The sequence below is a fragment of the Leucoraja erinacea genome, chromosome 4 (assembly GCF_028641065.1).
Source record: "Leucoraja erinacea ecotype New England chromosome 4, Leri_hhj_1, whole genome shotgun sequence".
Taxonomy (NCBI): Eukaryota; Metazoa; Chordata; class Chondrichthyes; order Rajiformes; family Rajidae; genus Leucoraja; species Leucoraja erinaceus.
In genome coordinates, this window is record NC_073380.1 from 59,092,003 (window position 1) to 59,105,936 (window position 13,934).

At 42.0% G+C, this 13,934-nt stretch overlaps 1 protein-coding gene across 2 annotated transcripts in view; it reads left to right on the forward strand.

The window, feature by feature from the left end:
• The window catches only part of ldlrad4a (low density lipoprotein receptor class A domain containing 4a), a 174,450-nt gene that overhangs the window by 154,934 nt on the left and 5,582 nt on the right, over window positions 1–13,934 (forward strand). The window lies entirely within an intron of this gene.

A 13,934-nucleotide genomic window follows, 5' to 3' on the forward strand; every position in this document is an offset into this window, starting at 1 on the left:
AAATTATAGAATAATGATAAAATATGCTGGATTCCTAGAGAGAGTAATAGATCAATGCAGCACGGAAACAGACCCATTGGCCTACCTTGTTGATGCCAAACAAATTGGCACACCAGACCCATTTGCCTACTAGTGGGTCATGGTGAGGAGGGGCAGAGGCAGGGACTAGAGAGTACACCTTGGCAATAACTACTCCGGTTTGAGTACTGTTGGGGGGGACAGCCTACCTGGGGGTAGCGACAGCAGCCGGGCCACCTGTACAGAGACCAGTCCTGTTGCTCAGAAGGGTAGGGAAAAGAAGAGGAGGGCAATAGTAATAGGGGACTCTATAGTTAGGGGGTCAAATAGGCGATTCTGTGGACGCAGTCAGGAGACCCGGATGGTAGTTTGCCTCCCTGGTGCCAGGGTCTGGGATGTGTCTGAACGTGTCCAAGATATCCTGAAATGGGAGGGAGAGGAGCCTGAGGTCGTGGTACATATAGGTACCAATGACATAGGTAGAAAAAGAGAAGAGGTCCTGAAAGGAGAATTTAGGGAGTTAGGAGGAGAGTTAAGGAGAAGGACCGCAAAAGTAACAATCTCAGGATTACTGCCTGTGCCACGCGACAGTGAGAGTAGGAATGGAGCGAGGTGGAGGATAAATGCGTGGCTGAGGGACTGGTGCAGAGGGCAGGGATTCAAGTTTCTGGATCATTGGGACCTCTTTTGGGGAAGGTGTGACCTGTACAAAAAGGACGGGTTGCACTTGAACCCGAGGGGGACCAATATCCTGGCGGGGAGATATGAAAAGGCTACTGGGGAGACTTTAAACTAGAACGGTCGGGGGGAGGGACTCAAATAGAGAAAGCTAGTAGACAGTGTGTGAGGCAGGAGGCAGAGAAGGGAAGCACTTAGACCCAACATGTAGGGGAGAAAGAAGAAAAAGATAATAAACAGAGAAGAGGTGGTGGGTTTCTTAAATGTGTATATTTTAATGCTAGGAGCATTGTAAGAAAGGTGGATGAGCTTAGAGCCTGGATTGACACCTGGAAGTATGATGTTGTGGCGATTAGTGAAACATGGTTGCAGGAGGGCTGTGATTGGAAACTAAATATTCCAGGATTTCGTTGCTTCAGGTGTGATAGAATTGGAGGGGCAGGAGGTGGAGGTGTTGCATTGCTTGTCAGGGAAGATATTACAGCATTGCTTTGACAGGATAGATTAGAGGGCTCATCTAGGGAGGCTATTTGGGTGGAACTGAGAAATGGGAAAGATGTAGCAACACTTATAGGGGTGTATTATAGACCGCCTAATGGGGAGCGAGAATTGGAAGAGAAAATATGTAAGGGGATAGCAGATATTAGTAGTAAGAACAAGGTAGTGAGTGTGGGAGATTTCAATTTTCCACACATAGACTGGGAAACACATTCTGTAAAAGGGCTGGATGGTTTGGAGTTTGTAAAATGTGTGCAGGATAGTTTTTTGCAGCAATACATAGAGGTACCTACTAGAGAAGGGGCAGTGCTGGACCTCCTGTTAGGAAATGAGACGGGTCAGGTGGCGGAGGTATGTGTTGGGGAGCACTTCGGGTCCAGTGATCACAATACCATTAGTTTCAATATAATTATGGAGAAGGTCAGAACTGGACCAAGGGTTGAGATTTTTGATTGGAGAAAGGCTAACTTTGAGGAGATGCGAAAGGATTTAAAAGGAGTGAATTGGGACATTTTGTTTTATGGGAAGGATGTAGAAGAGAAATGGAGGACATTTAAAGGTGCAATTTTAAGAGTATAGAATCTTTATGTCCCTATTCGGTTGAAAGGAAATAGTAATAATTGGAAAAAGCCATGGTTTTCAAGGGTGCTTGAGGAGTATAAAGAATGTAAAAAGAATCTTAAGAAAGAAATTAGAAAAGCTAAAAGAAGATATGAGGTTGCTTTGGCAAGTAAGGTGAAAGTAAATCCAAAGGGATTATACAGCTATATTAATAGCAAAAGGATAACGAGGGATGAAATTGGTCCATTAGAGAGTCAAAGTGGACAGCTATCTGCAGAGCCAAAAGAGATGGGGGAGATATTGAACAATTTATTTTCTTCTGTATCCACCAAGGAGAAGGATATTGAATTATGTGAGTTAAGGGAAACAAGTAGAGTAGCTATGGGAACTATGAGATTCAAAGAAGAGGAAGTACTGACACTTCTCAAAAATATAAAATTGGATAAGTATCCAAGTCCTGACAGGATATTCCCTTGGACATTGAGGGAGGTTAGTGTAGAAATAGCAGGGGCTATGACAGAAATATTTCAAATGTCATTAGAAACGGGAATGGTGCTGGAGGATTGGCGTACTGCGCATGTTGTTCCATTGTTTAAAAACGGTTCTAAGAGTAAACCTAGCAATTATAGACCTGTTAGTTTGACATCAGTGGTGGGCAAATTAATGGAAAGGACACTTAGAGATAATATATATAAGCATCTAGATAAACAGGGTCGGATTAGGAACAGTCAACATGGATTTGTGCCTGGAAGGTCATGTTTGACTAATCTTCTTGAATTTTTTGAAGAGATTACTAGGGAAATTGATGAGGGTAAAGCGGTGGATGTTGTCTATATGGACTTCAGTAAGGCCTTTGACAAGGTTCCACATTGAAGGTTGGATAAGAAGATTCAATTGTTGGGTATTAATGGTGGAGTAGCAAGATGGATTCAACAGTGGCTGAATGTGAGATGCCAGAGAGTAATGGTGAATGGCTGTTTGTCAGGTTGGAGGCCGGTGACTAGTGGGATGCCACATGGATCTGTGTTGGGTCCACTGTTGTTTGTCATGTACATCAATGATCTGGATGATGGTGTGGTAAATTGGATTAGTAAGTATGCAGATGATCCTAAAATAGGTGGTATTGTGGATAATGAAGTAGATTTTCAAAGTCTACAGAGAGATTTAGGCCATTTGGAAGAGTGGGCTGAAAGATGGCAGATGGAGTTTAATGCTGATAAGTGTGAGGTGCTACATCTTGGCAGGACAAATCAAAATAGGACGTACATGGTAAATGATAGCGAATTGAGGAATGCAGTTGAACAGAGGGATCTAGGAATAACTCTGAATAGTTCCCTGAAGGTGGAATCTCATGTAGATCGGGTGGTAAAGAAAGCTTTTGGTGTGCTGGCCTTTATAAATCAGAGCATTGAGTATAGAAGTTGGGATGTAATGTTAAAATTGTACAAGGCATTGGTGAGGCCAATTCTGGAGTATGGTGTACAATTTTGGTCGCCAAATTATAGGAAAGATGTCAACAAAATAGAGAGATTACAGGGGAGATTTACTAGAATGTGCCTGGATTTCAGCACCTAAGTTACAGAGAAAGGTTGAACAAGTTAGGTCTTTATTCTTTGGAGCGCAGAAGGTTAAGGGATTTGATAGAGGTCTTTAAAATGATGAGAGGGATAGACAGAATTGACGATAAGCTTTTTCCATTCAGAGTAGGGAAGATTCAAAGAGGACATGATTTGAGAATTAAGGGACAGAAGTTTAGGGGTAACATGAGTGGGAACTTCTTTACTAAGAGAGTGGTAGCTGTGTGGAATGAGCTTCCAGTGGAAGTGGTGAAGGGAAGTTCAGTTTTATCATTTAAAAATAAATTGGATAGGTATATGGACGGGAAAGGAATGGAGGGTTATGGTCTGAGTGCAGGTAGATGGGACCAGGGGAGAATAAGTGTTCGGCACGGACTAGAAGGGCCAAGATGGCATGTTTCCGTGCTGTAATTGTTATATGGTTAAACCCTTTCTATCCACATAGTTTACCAAATAAATTTAAAAAATAATTGCATCCACTTTAACAGCTTCTTCTGACAAGTTACTTTAGATACAGATTACCCTCTGAGTGAAAATGGTGCCCCTGAGGCCCCTTTTGTATCTCTCGCCTCTCAACTTAAGCCTATAACCTCTAGTTTTAGAATCTTCTAATCTACAGTCCCACCCCCCATAATGTTTGGGACAAAGACCCATCATTTATTTATTTGCCTCTGTACTCCACAATTTGAGATTTGTAATAGAAACAAAATCACGTGGTTAAAGTGCACATTGTCAGATTTTAATAAAGGGTTTTTTTATACATTTTGGTTTCATCATTTAGAAATTATAGCAGTGTTTATACATAGTCCCCACATTTCAGGGCATCATAATGTTTGGAACACAGCAATGTAATGTAAATGAAAGTAGTTATATTTAGTATTTTACTTCGGAGTCACGTGAGTGACTACGTGAAGAACCCCGCTTACGACGCATGCGTGTCATATCGCTACACGCATTGCAACGAGTCACACCTGGGGAGGACGTCCCCTTGAACGGGAGAAGAGAAATAGCCGACGAACGGCAGGTAAGTGACTCTGCATTTCAAACCTTTGTAGGAAATGGACAGAGTAACTTGGAGAAAGGCTGTGAGGAAGGTGCAGGACGTAAGTCGGGAAGGAGCCGGGGACCTGCAGCAGCAGCCGACGGCACAGGAGATTCCTATGGAGGAACCAGCTGTGCCCGACTTAAACCCCGCGCCGGCAAAATCTACTTCTCGGCCGGGCAGGAAGGTAAAGTGAAAATTGCATCACTATGAAAGTGATGTGGTCATGGAGCAGCCAGGAGCGGCCAGTTTTACGGAGCTGGAAAATCGGTACAAGTGGCTGGAGGATGATCAGCCGCTAGCGACAGGTGCCCGTGAGTACCGGGACCATGAGGAGCGGCATGATTATATCGGGCAGCCGGGAGCGACCAGTGCCCTTAGGCATGGGGACCGGCTGCAGGAGAAACCGCGTGTGACTGGAGGTCGCAAGGTCGGCAGGAGCGGTCGTATAATTTAAAGCACCCGCGATCGACTAGTGCCCGAGAGCATGAAAGTCGGCTGGAGCGGTTGCTGGAGTAAATTCTCCAGAGTGGCAGGACCCGGGATATGGAGGATAGCCACAGTGGGCAAAATATAAGTCCCACAGCAGATTCCCATAAAGGGCTGCATGAAATATCATACTCCTCTGAGGAGGGTATTGAAGGTCTGACTGGGTCAGAATCTGAGCAGGAGATGGAGCCACCTTCCCCTATTGAAGGGGAGAAAAACAACCTGCTGGACATGGTGGGCCAGTACTTCCAGCAGGAACAAACTGGGAAGGATCTCGAGGCCAGGATGGCTGCCAGTATTGAATATATGTCCACCCATCAACTTCAAGCCAATACTTTTGCTGAAGTGTTGGCAAGGCATTTACCCCCGGGCAATTGTGGTGCTCTTAATGTAGCCAGTGTCAACCGGTCCATTTGGAGACATGTTGGGCAAGCCATTAGGAGTCAGGATATTAAAATCCGAAATGCCCTGAAAGGTCTCACGACGGGCATAATAGCCTTGGCCCGCATGTTAGAAAAGGTGGACATGACTAGTGACCACAAGGATGCCTTAGCACTATTCTGCAACGTGCAGTTTGAACTGAATAATATTAGAAAGGGGGCCATTCAGCCAGCTCTAGATCTTAAGTTTGCTATACTGTGTAAGCAAAGGGCTATAAGATCTCAAACCCTGTTATTTGGGGGAGACCTGTCCAAACAGGTTAAAGATTTGGTGGAGAGAGGCTAGAGGTACCCAGCAGCAGCGTCCTTTTTTAGGGTTTGGCCCGGGACGACCACTGTGGAAGATGCAAAAGCCTCTACTTCAGCATCTACCCCAACCTCAACCTCAAGGCCCTCCACAACCACGAATGAAAACAAGAAAATAACTCGGTTACCACCGATAACCATGGAGGTAGGTGAATCTGGGGCTCAAGAATTAATAGGGAGCACGGAAGTTGGAGGGACATTGCAACTTCATTTGGAAGCATGGTGTAATATAACTATGGACAGATATATCCTTAGCAGTATTAAGGGATATCTGGTAGAGTTTATACACAAACAAAACCCTCCAGTACAACATACACCGGACAGAATATACATGCTTACTAAATTGGAACAAGCTAAAGCTCACATAGAACTACAAAGATTATTCACTAAAGGAGTAATTGAAAAACCAAACATGAACAACAGGAATTTGTCTCAAACATATTTATTAGAAATAAGAAAGATGGGGTTTGCCGTATTATTATTGATTTATCAACGCTTAACAATTTTGTGCAATATGTTCATTTTAAAATGGATACTTTTAGCACTGCTAAAGAGTTAGTTTCAGCAGGCTACTTTATGGCAACTATTGATCTTAAAGATGCTTACTATACAATACCCATCAGAGGTAAACACAGGCGGTTTTTGAAATTTAACTGGATGGGATAGCTTTGGCAATATAAGGCGCTACCAAACAGGCTAATGTCAGCCCCCAGATTATTTACAAAAATTCTTAAACCAGCTTTGGCATTACTGCGACAACAAAAACATAGAGTAATGGCATATTTGGATGATATACTTATTGTGGGAAAAACTTATGAATTGGCATGTCAGGCAGTGGTTGCCACAAAACAATTGTTTGAAGATCTGGGATTCATTATCCATCCAATTAAGTCAAAATTAACACCATCAACTAATATTGATTACTTGGGGTTCACCATTAACACAATTAATATGTTAGTGACTTTACCAATAGGGAAAGCCACAGAGTTACGAAAGGATTGCAGAGAGCTTATTAATACCTTTAAACCATCCATTAGACGGGTAGCCAGGATGATTGGAAAAATTGTGGCCACATTTCCTGCCATACAATTTCCTGCCATTACATTACCAAAATTTACAGAGAGAGAAAATTAGAGCACTCAAAATTAATAAAGGCCATTTTGATCGGCCAATGGAGCTAACAATTGAAGCCATAAAAGAATTACAATGGTGGGAACACAATGTTAAGTATTGCTCCAACCCAATAGTTATTGACAACCCGTCTGTGGTATTACAAACAGATGCCAGTGCAATTGGTTGGGGTGCAACTGATACCATCTCGAGCTGTGGAGGGAGATGGAATATACAAGAAGCTAACCTACTTAACACTAAGGATATAAATTACTTAGAAATGTTAAGTGCGTTTTATGGGCTAAAATCTTATTGCTCAGGAATGAAACAGCAGCATGTTAGATTGCAGATAGATAATACCACGGTGGTGGCATATATAAATCATATGGGTGGAAATATATCAACATCTTGTGATGAATTGGCAAACTCAATTTGGCAATGGTGCGTCCAAAGGAATATTTGGTTATCGGCTACGTATCTACCAGGGATACTAAATTCAGTGGCAGACGCCAGGTCACAAAACTTTTAATGAAAATACTGAATGGATGTTGGATAGAACGGTATTTGCTGAAATCACAGTAAAGTATGGAAGGCCGGATATTGATCTTTTTGCATCCAGGTTAAATCACCAGTTGCCGAGGTATGTATCATGGGAACCAGATCCTGGGGCAGAAGCTACAGATGCATTCTCACTGCACTGGGGGAAATGGTTAATTTATGCATTTCCTCCTTTCTGCCTCATCAATCGGGTACTAAGGAAAATTCAACAGGATTCGGCATCTGGGATTCTCATAGTACCTGATTGGCCTACCCAACTATGGTTCTCGGTGATACAAGACATGGTGCTGGAACCATGTATAACTTTAAGACATAGTCCTAAGTTGCTAGTGCATCCAGTAACTCAGGATAGCCTCCCCTGCCATAAAAATATTGATTTATTGGGTTGCAGACTCTAAAAGACCCGCTACGGGACATGGGGCTATCAAAAAGAACTGTGGACATGATCACAGCAGCACAAAGAAGGTCTACACAAAAACAGTATTTAGGTCATATTAGAAAATGGACTAATTACTGCCATAATAACCATCTGGACCACAGAAATAAGGATGTTCCGGCGGTGCTAGAGTTTCTCACCAGCCTGCACTATGAAGGACTTAGTTACAGCACTGTGAATAGTGCCAGAAGTGCATTGTCAAGTTATTTGTGGCAAGGAACAGAAAGACAGTCTGTGGGATCACATCCTCTGGTAGTTAAGCTTTTAAGAGGCATCTTTAACACCAAGCCACCCAAAACAAGATACAACCAAATCTGGGATGTAAGTGTGGTCCTGACCATGCTAAGGAATTGGTCGCCGGCTACAGCATTAACTCTGGACAAACTAACTAGAAAAATGGTAATGCTGATGGCGCTGGTCACAGCGCAAAGGGTCCAGTCATTGCAAAAATTAACACTGGATCGCTTGACTATGGCGGCAGGAAGTTTGGTTTTTGTGATTCAGGACCTTATCAAACAAAATAGACCAGGATCAGCGGGGCAAGTCATAGAATTTATGGCCTACCCGGAGGACGAACACCTCTGTATAGTGAAGCACATTTTGTTATACATTGAAAGGACAAAGGCTATCAGAGGCAAGGAAATGGCTCTTTTAATCAGCCATAAGAAACTGTACCGTAGAGTGTCAACTCAGACCATTTTGCAGTGGCTGAAAGATGGGTTAAGAAAGGCGGGAGTGGACACTAACATATTTAAATCCCACTCCACCAGGGCTGCAGCTACATCCGCAGCAAAACGCCTTGATGGATCCATGGACCAAATCCTCAGAATTGCAGGATGGTCGTCGGAGAAAACGTTTCAGAAATTTTATAACAAACCAATTAGGAGTATAGGAACGTTTTCGGGAAAATTTTAAGTTCTGTATGATAATTTATCCCTGAAGAATACAAGGGTTATGATTTGAATTAATAAAATATTATTTATCATTTACGTTAAATAATTGGTATGAATGTTTTTGAATATCATTAACAATTTCTCCCAAACTACCAAGGCAGTTGTGAAGCATGGACTCGTTCCACGGCATGAGGTCACAGAGCTTTGAAATCTTCACGTAGTCACTCACGTGACTCCGAAGTAAAATAGTAAGATTAAATGAGAACTTACGAGTTTGAAGTTTGATCTTTATTTTATGAGGAGGAACATTGAGGGAATACGTGCCCTCCGCTCCCACCCTCGTATGGTCATATCTTAAACTGGTATCTCTTTAATAATCTTACTATCTTAGGTCATTATAGTGTATCTGTGACCTCACACCGCTGCTTTGAAGGATGACACGCATGCGTCGTAAGCGGGGTTCTTCACGTATTCCCTCAACGTTCCTCCTCATAAAATAAAGATCAAACTTCAAACTGGTAAGTTCTCGTTTAATCTTACTATTTTGTTGCATATCCTTTGCATGCAATAACTACTTGAAGTCTACGATTCATGGACATCACCAGTTGCTGGGTGTCTTCTCTGGTGATGCTCTGCCAGGCCTGTATTGCAGTCATCTTTAGCTTATGCTTGTTTTGGGGGCTAGCCCCTTCAGTTTTCTCTTCAGCATATAAAAGGCATGCTCAATTGGGTTCAGATTGGGTGATTGACTTGGCCACTCAAGAATTGACCATTTTTTAGCTTTGAAAAACTCCTTTGTTGCTTTAGCAGTATGTTTGGGATCATTGTCTTGCTGCTGAATGAACTGCCAGCCAATGAGTTATGAGGCATTTGTTTGAACTTGAGCAGATAGGATATGTCTATAAACTGCAGAATTCATTATGCTACTACCATCCGCAGTTGTATCAACAATGAAGATAAGTGAGCCAGTACCTTCAGTAGCCATACATGCCCAGGCCATAATACCCCCACCACCGTGTTTCACAGATGAGTTGGCGGCAGTTCCTTCTCTCCTTCATACTTTCCTCTTGCCATCACTCTGATATGTTAATCTTCGTCTTATCTGCCCACAAGAACTTTTTTGCCAGAAGTGTGGTTGCTCTTTTAAGTACTTGGCAAACTGTAACCCGGCCATCCTATTTTTGCGGCTAACCAGTGGTTTGCATCTTGCAGTGTAGCCTCTGCATTTCTGTTCATGAAGTCTTCTGCGGCCAGTGGTCATTGACAAATCCACACCTGACTCCTGAAGAGTGTTTCTGATCTGTCGGACAGGTGTTTGGGGAGTTTTCCTTATTATAGAGAGAATTCTTCTGTCATCAGCAGTGGAGGTCTTCCTTGGCCTGCCAGTCCCTTTGCGATTAGTAAGCTCACCAGTGCTCTCTTTCTTCTTAATGATGTTCCAAACAGTTGATTTTGGTATGCCTACGGTTTGGCTGGTGTCTATAACAGTTTTATTCTTGTTTCTCAGTCTCATAATGGCTTCTTTGACTTTCATTCGCACAACTTTGGTCCTCATGTCGATAACCAGCAATAAAAGTTTCCAAAGGTGATGGAAAGACTGGGTGCTGAGAGCTCTCTTATACCTGCATTAAGCAGGAAATTAAACACACTTGAATAATTACAAACGTCTGTGAAGCCATGTGTTCCAAACATTATGGTGCCCTGAAGTGGAGGGGACTATGTATAAATACAGCAGTAATTTGTACATGGTGCAACCAAAATATATAAAAATACCCTTTAATAAAATTTGACAATGTGCACTTTAACCACATGTTTTTTTTTTCTTTTACAAATCTCAAATTGTGGAGTACAGAGGCAAATAAATAAATTATGTTTTTTTGTCCCAAACATTTTGAAGAGCACTGTATGCCTCTCATGATCTTATACACGTCATTAAGATCACCCTTCAGTCTCCTTTGCTTCAAAGGAAAAAATCCCAGCCTATCCCACCTCTCACTATAACTCAAGTTTGCAAGTTTGGAGGGGTGGGGGTGACATTCTGGTGAATCTCTTCTGCACTCTTCCAAACTTCATGACCTCCTTCTTGATGCTAGGTGACCAGAATATCACACAATCAGAAACAAGTCGGAAGCAAAACGAGTTGGAAACAGAAACAGAAATATAATATTGAACATAGAATAATGCAGCATAGGAACGGGATCTTCGGCCTTCGATGTCTGTGCTAAACATGTCGCCAAATCAAACTAATCTTCTGTGCCCGTACGTGATCCATATCACATCGTCCACTGCATATTCATGTGCCTACCTAAAAGCTTCTTAAATACCACTATCGAATATGGTTCCTTCACCACCACCCCACGCTGTGTATTTCAGGTACTCACCACACACCGTGTAAAAAGAAATCTTGTCTCACATATCTCGTTTAAACTTATGCCCACTAGTTTTTGATACTTCCATGCTGAGAAATAATGTTATTAATGTTACCCTATCTGTGCCTCTTTTAATCTTATAAACTTCTCTCAGGTCTTTCCTCGCCCTCTGATGTTCCAGGGAAAATATTCCAAGTTTATCCAATTTCTCCTTGTAGATAATCCAGGAGGCATTCTGGTAAACCTCTTCTGCACCTTCTCCAAAGCCTTCACATCCTTCCTGTAATGGGTGACCAGAATTGCACACAGTGCTTCAATGTGGCTGAACCAAGTTTTTTAAAGTTGCAACACAACTTCCTGACTCTTAAGTATTGGAAGAACTCAGCCAATCAAACAGAATCTGTAGGAAGAGATGCCAGTTAACATTCCAAGTTGAAGACCCGGCATTTCTGTTTTTCGCTGTGATCAAATAACAATGCTGTTTCATATGAATTAATAACTTCTTAACCTTAACTATGGAGGGTATTGCCCCACCCGTTTTATGAATTTCTCATATAAAGGGCCTGTCCCACTATACGAGTTTACCCAAGTTTAAAAAAAAATCAAACTCGTGGTAAGTACGTAGCGGGTACATCGGAGCTCGGGACGTCTCTTAGCGGCTCGTAACGATGACGGCAGGTACTCGTGAAACGGGGTAAGCTCGCAAAGATTTTTCAACAGTGGGGAGAGTGTCCACGAGTGTCCCCGAGTACCTACGAACGGCTAATACCGTAATTCTCTGAGTACGAATGAGGGGAAACTCGGGAGAACTCTTGAATTACCTCATACAGTGGAACAGGCCCTTTACAAGGAATCAATCTGGTGAACCTTTGTTGCACTACCTCTATTGTGCACATTCTTTCTTGGTTCTCACCAGCTCCCCATATAATTGCAGCAAGATACCTCTGCTCTTGTTCTCAAATTTTCTTGCACTGAAGAACAACATTTTGTTTGCCTTCCTAATTTTTGCTGGACCTTTAGACGTTAGAGATACAGCCCAGAGACAGGCCCTTTTTCCCTACCAAGTCCGCACCGACCAACGTACACTAGCACTATCCTACACATTTGGAACAATTTACAGTTTTTTACCGAAGCCAATTAACGTACAAACGTTTCCTCCCACAATTAAGTGTGGGAGGAAACCAGAGCACCTGGAGAAAACCCAAGTGGTCTCAGGGAGAACATACAAACTCCATACAGACAGCACCCATTGTCAGGATCGAACCAGGGTCTCTGGCGCTGTAAGGCATTAACTCTACCGCTGCGCCACTGTGCCGCCACAGTGCATATTATCTATGAGGTCATTCAGACTCCCTGAACATGGACACCTTTCAAACCTTCACCATTTATAGCATACTCAAATGTTTTTTCTCCCAATATGGACAATCCTACATACCATGTCATTTCCCATTCACAATCTGTCAGCGCCCCCTTCAAGCTTCTCTGAATCCTCATTACAGCCCACAGACAACTTAATCTCGTCAGGATACATGGCATTTATCCCTTCATCCAAATCATTGAGATAGGATATTGGCGGATGGGGCCCAACACCTCCTTCTTGCTTTCTTGTAATTATCTTCCCTAATCCAATAATGCCATGTTTATTCCTACCACCCCATATTATGTGACAGGGGGACCCGCTGAGTTTCTCCAGCATTTTGGTCTACCTTCGATTTTTCCAGCATCTACAGTTCTTTCTTAAACAATGCTAAGTTACTCCATCACTGTCATTTTACTCAAGGAATAACTGGATATGCTTACTTTTTTAATAAAATAACTACATATTTCTAAACTTCAACCACAGTAGCTTGAAAATTTAATCTTTTATGATTTTACCCTTCTATTTCAATCAATTTTTATTCTGGTACTGTAACTTGCCCTGTACGTCATCTAACTACAGGTATATGTTAATACTCGAAATTCATTCCTAAAATTATTTTAACATTAGCCTGAGCTTTACTGCATGACCATTATAATATTGCAGATGTTGATCCTGGGTTAGTCTGTGTTGTGTGCAACTGCGAGATTCAAATAATACCATGGCTGCAAAACCCAAATTGGTAGGTTTTATTATTAGATGAGATTACCCTTTTCTCTTCCGGTTATGATTTGTGATTTTGCACAAGCCATATCTCAAAGTTCACATATCCCACATTTAGAGCCACTTCTGTATTGATGCTTTTAAATCCATCTACTATTTTTATAATTATGCTTTCAACATAACATACAGGTGCTTAATATTAATTCCTATAAAGATGAAATACATTAAACTGTTGCATTCTTGTAATCATCTTCAAAAATATCTTTAATTTGTAAATTGGTTGGGAATTGAAGAATGCAGTTGAACAGAGGAATCTGGGAATAACTGTGCACAGTTCGCTGAAAGTGGAATCTCATGTAGGTAGGATGGTAAAGAAAGCTTTTGGTGTGCTGGCCTTTATAAATCAGAGCATTGAGTATAGAAGTTGGGATGTAATGTTAAAATTGTACAAGGCATTGGTGAGGCCAATTCTGGAGTATGGTGTACAATTTTGGTCGCCTAATTATAGGAAGGATGTAAACAAAATAGAGAGAGTACAGAGGAGATTTACGAGAATGTTGCCTGGGTTTCAGCAACTGAGAAAGGTTGAACAAGTTAGGGCTTTATTCTTTGGAGCGCAGAAGGTTAAGGGGGGGACTTGATAGAGATCATTAAAATGATGAGAGGGATAGACAGAGTTGACGTGATTAAGCTTTTCCCACTGAGAGTAGGGACGATTCAAACAAGAGGACATGACTTAAGAATTAAGGGACAGAAGTTTAGGGGTAACATGAGGGGAACTTCTTTACTCAGAGAGTGGTAGCTGTGTGGAATGAGCTTCCAGTGAAGGTGGTGGAGGCAGGTTCGTTTTTATAATTTAAAAATAAATTGGATAGTTAT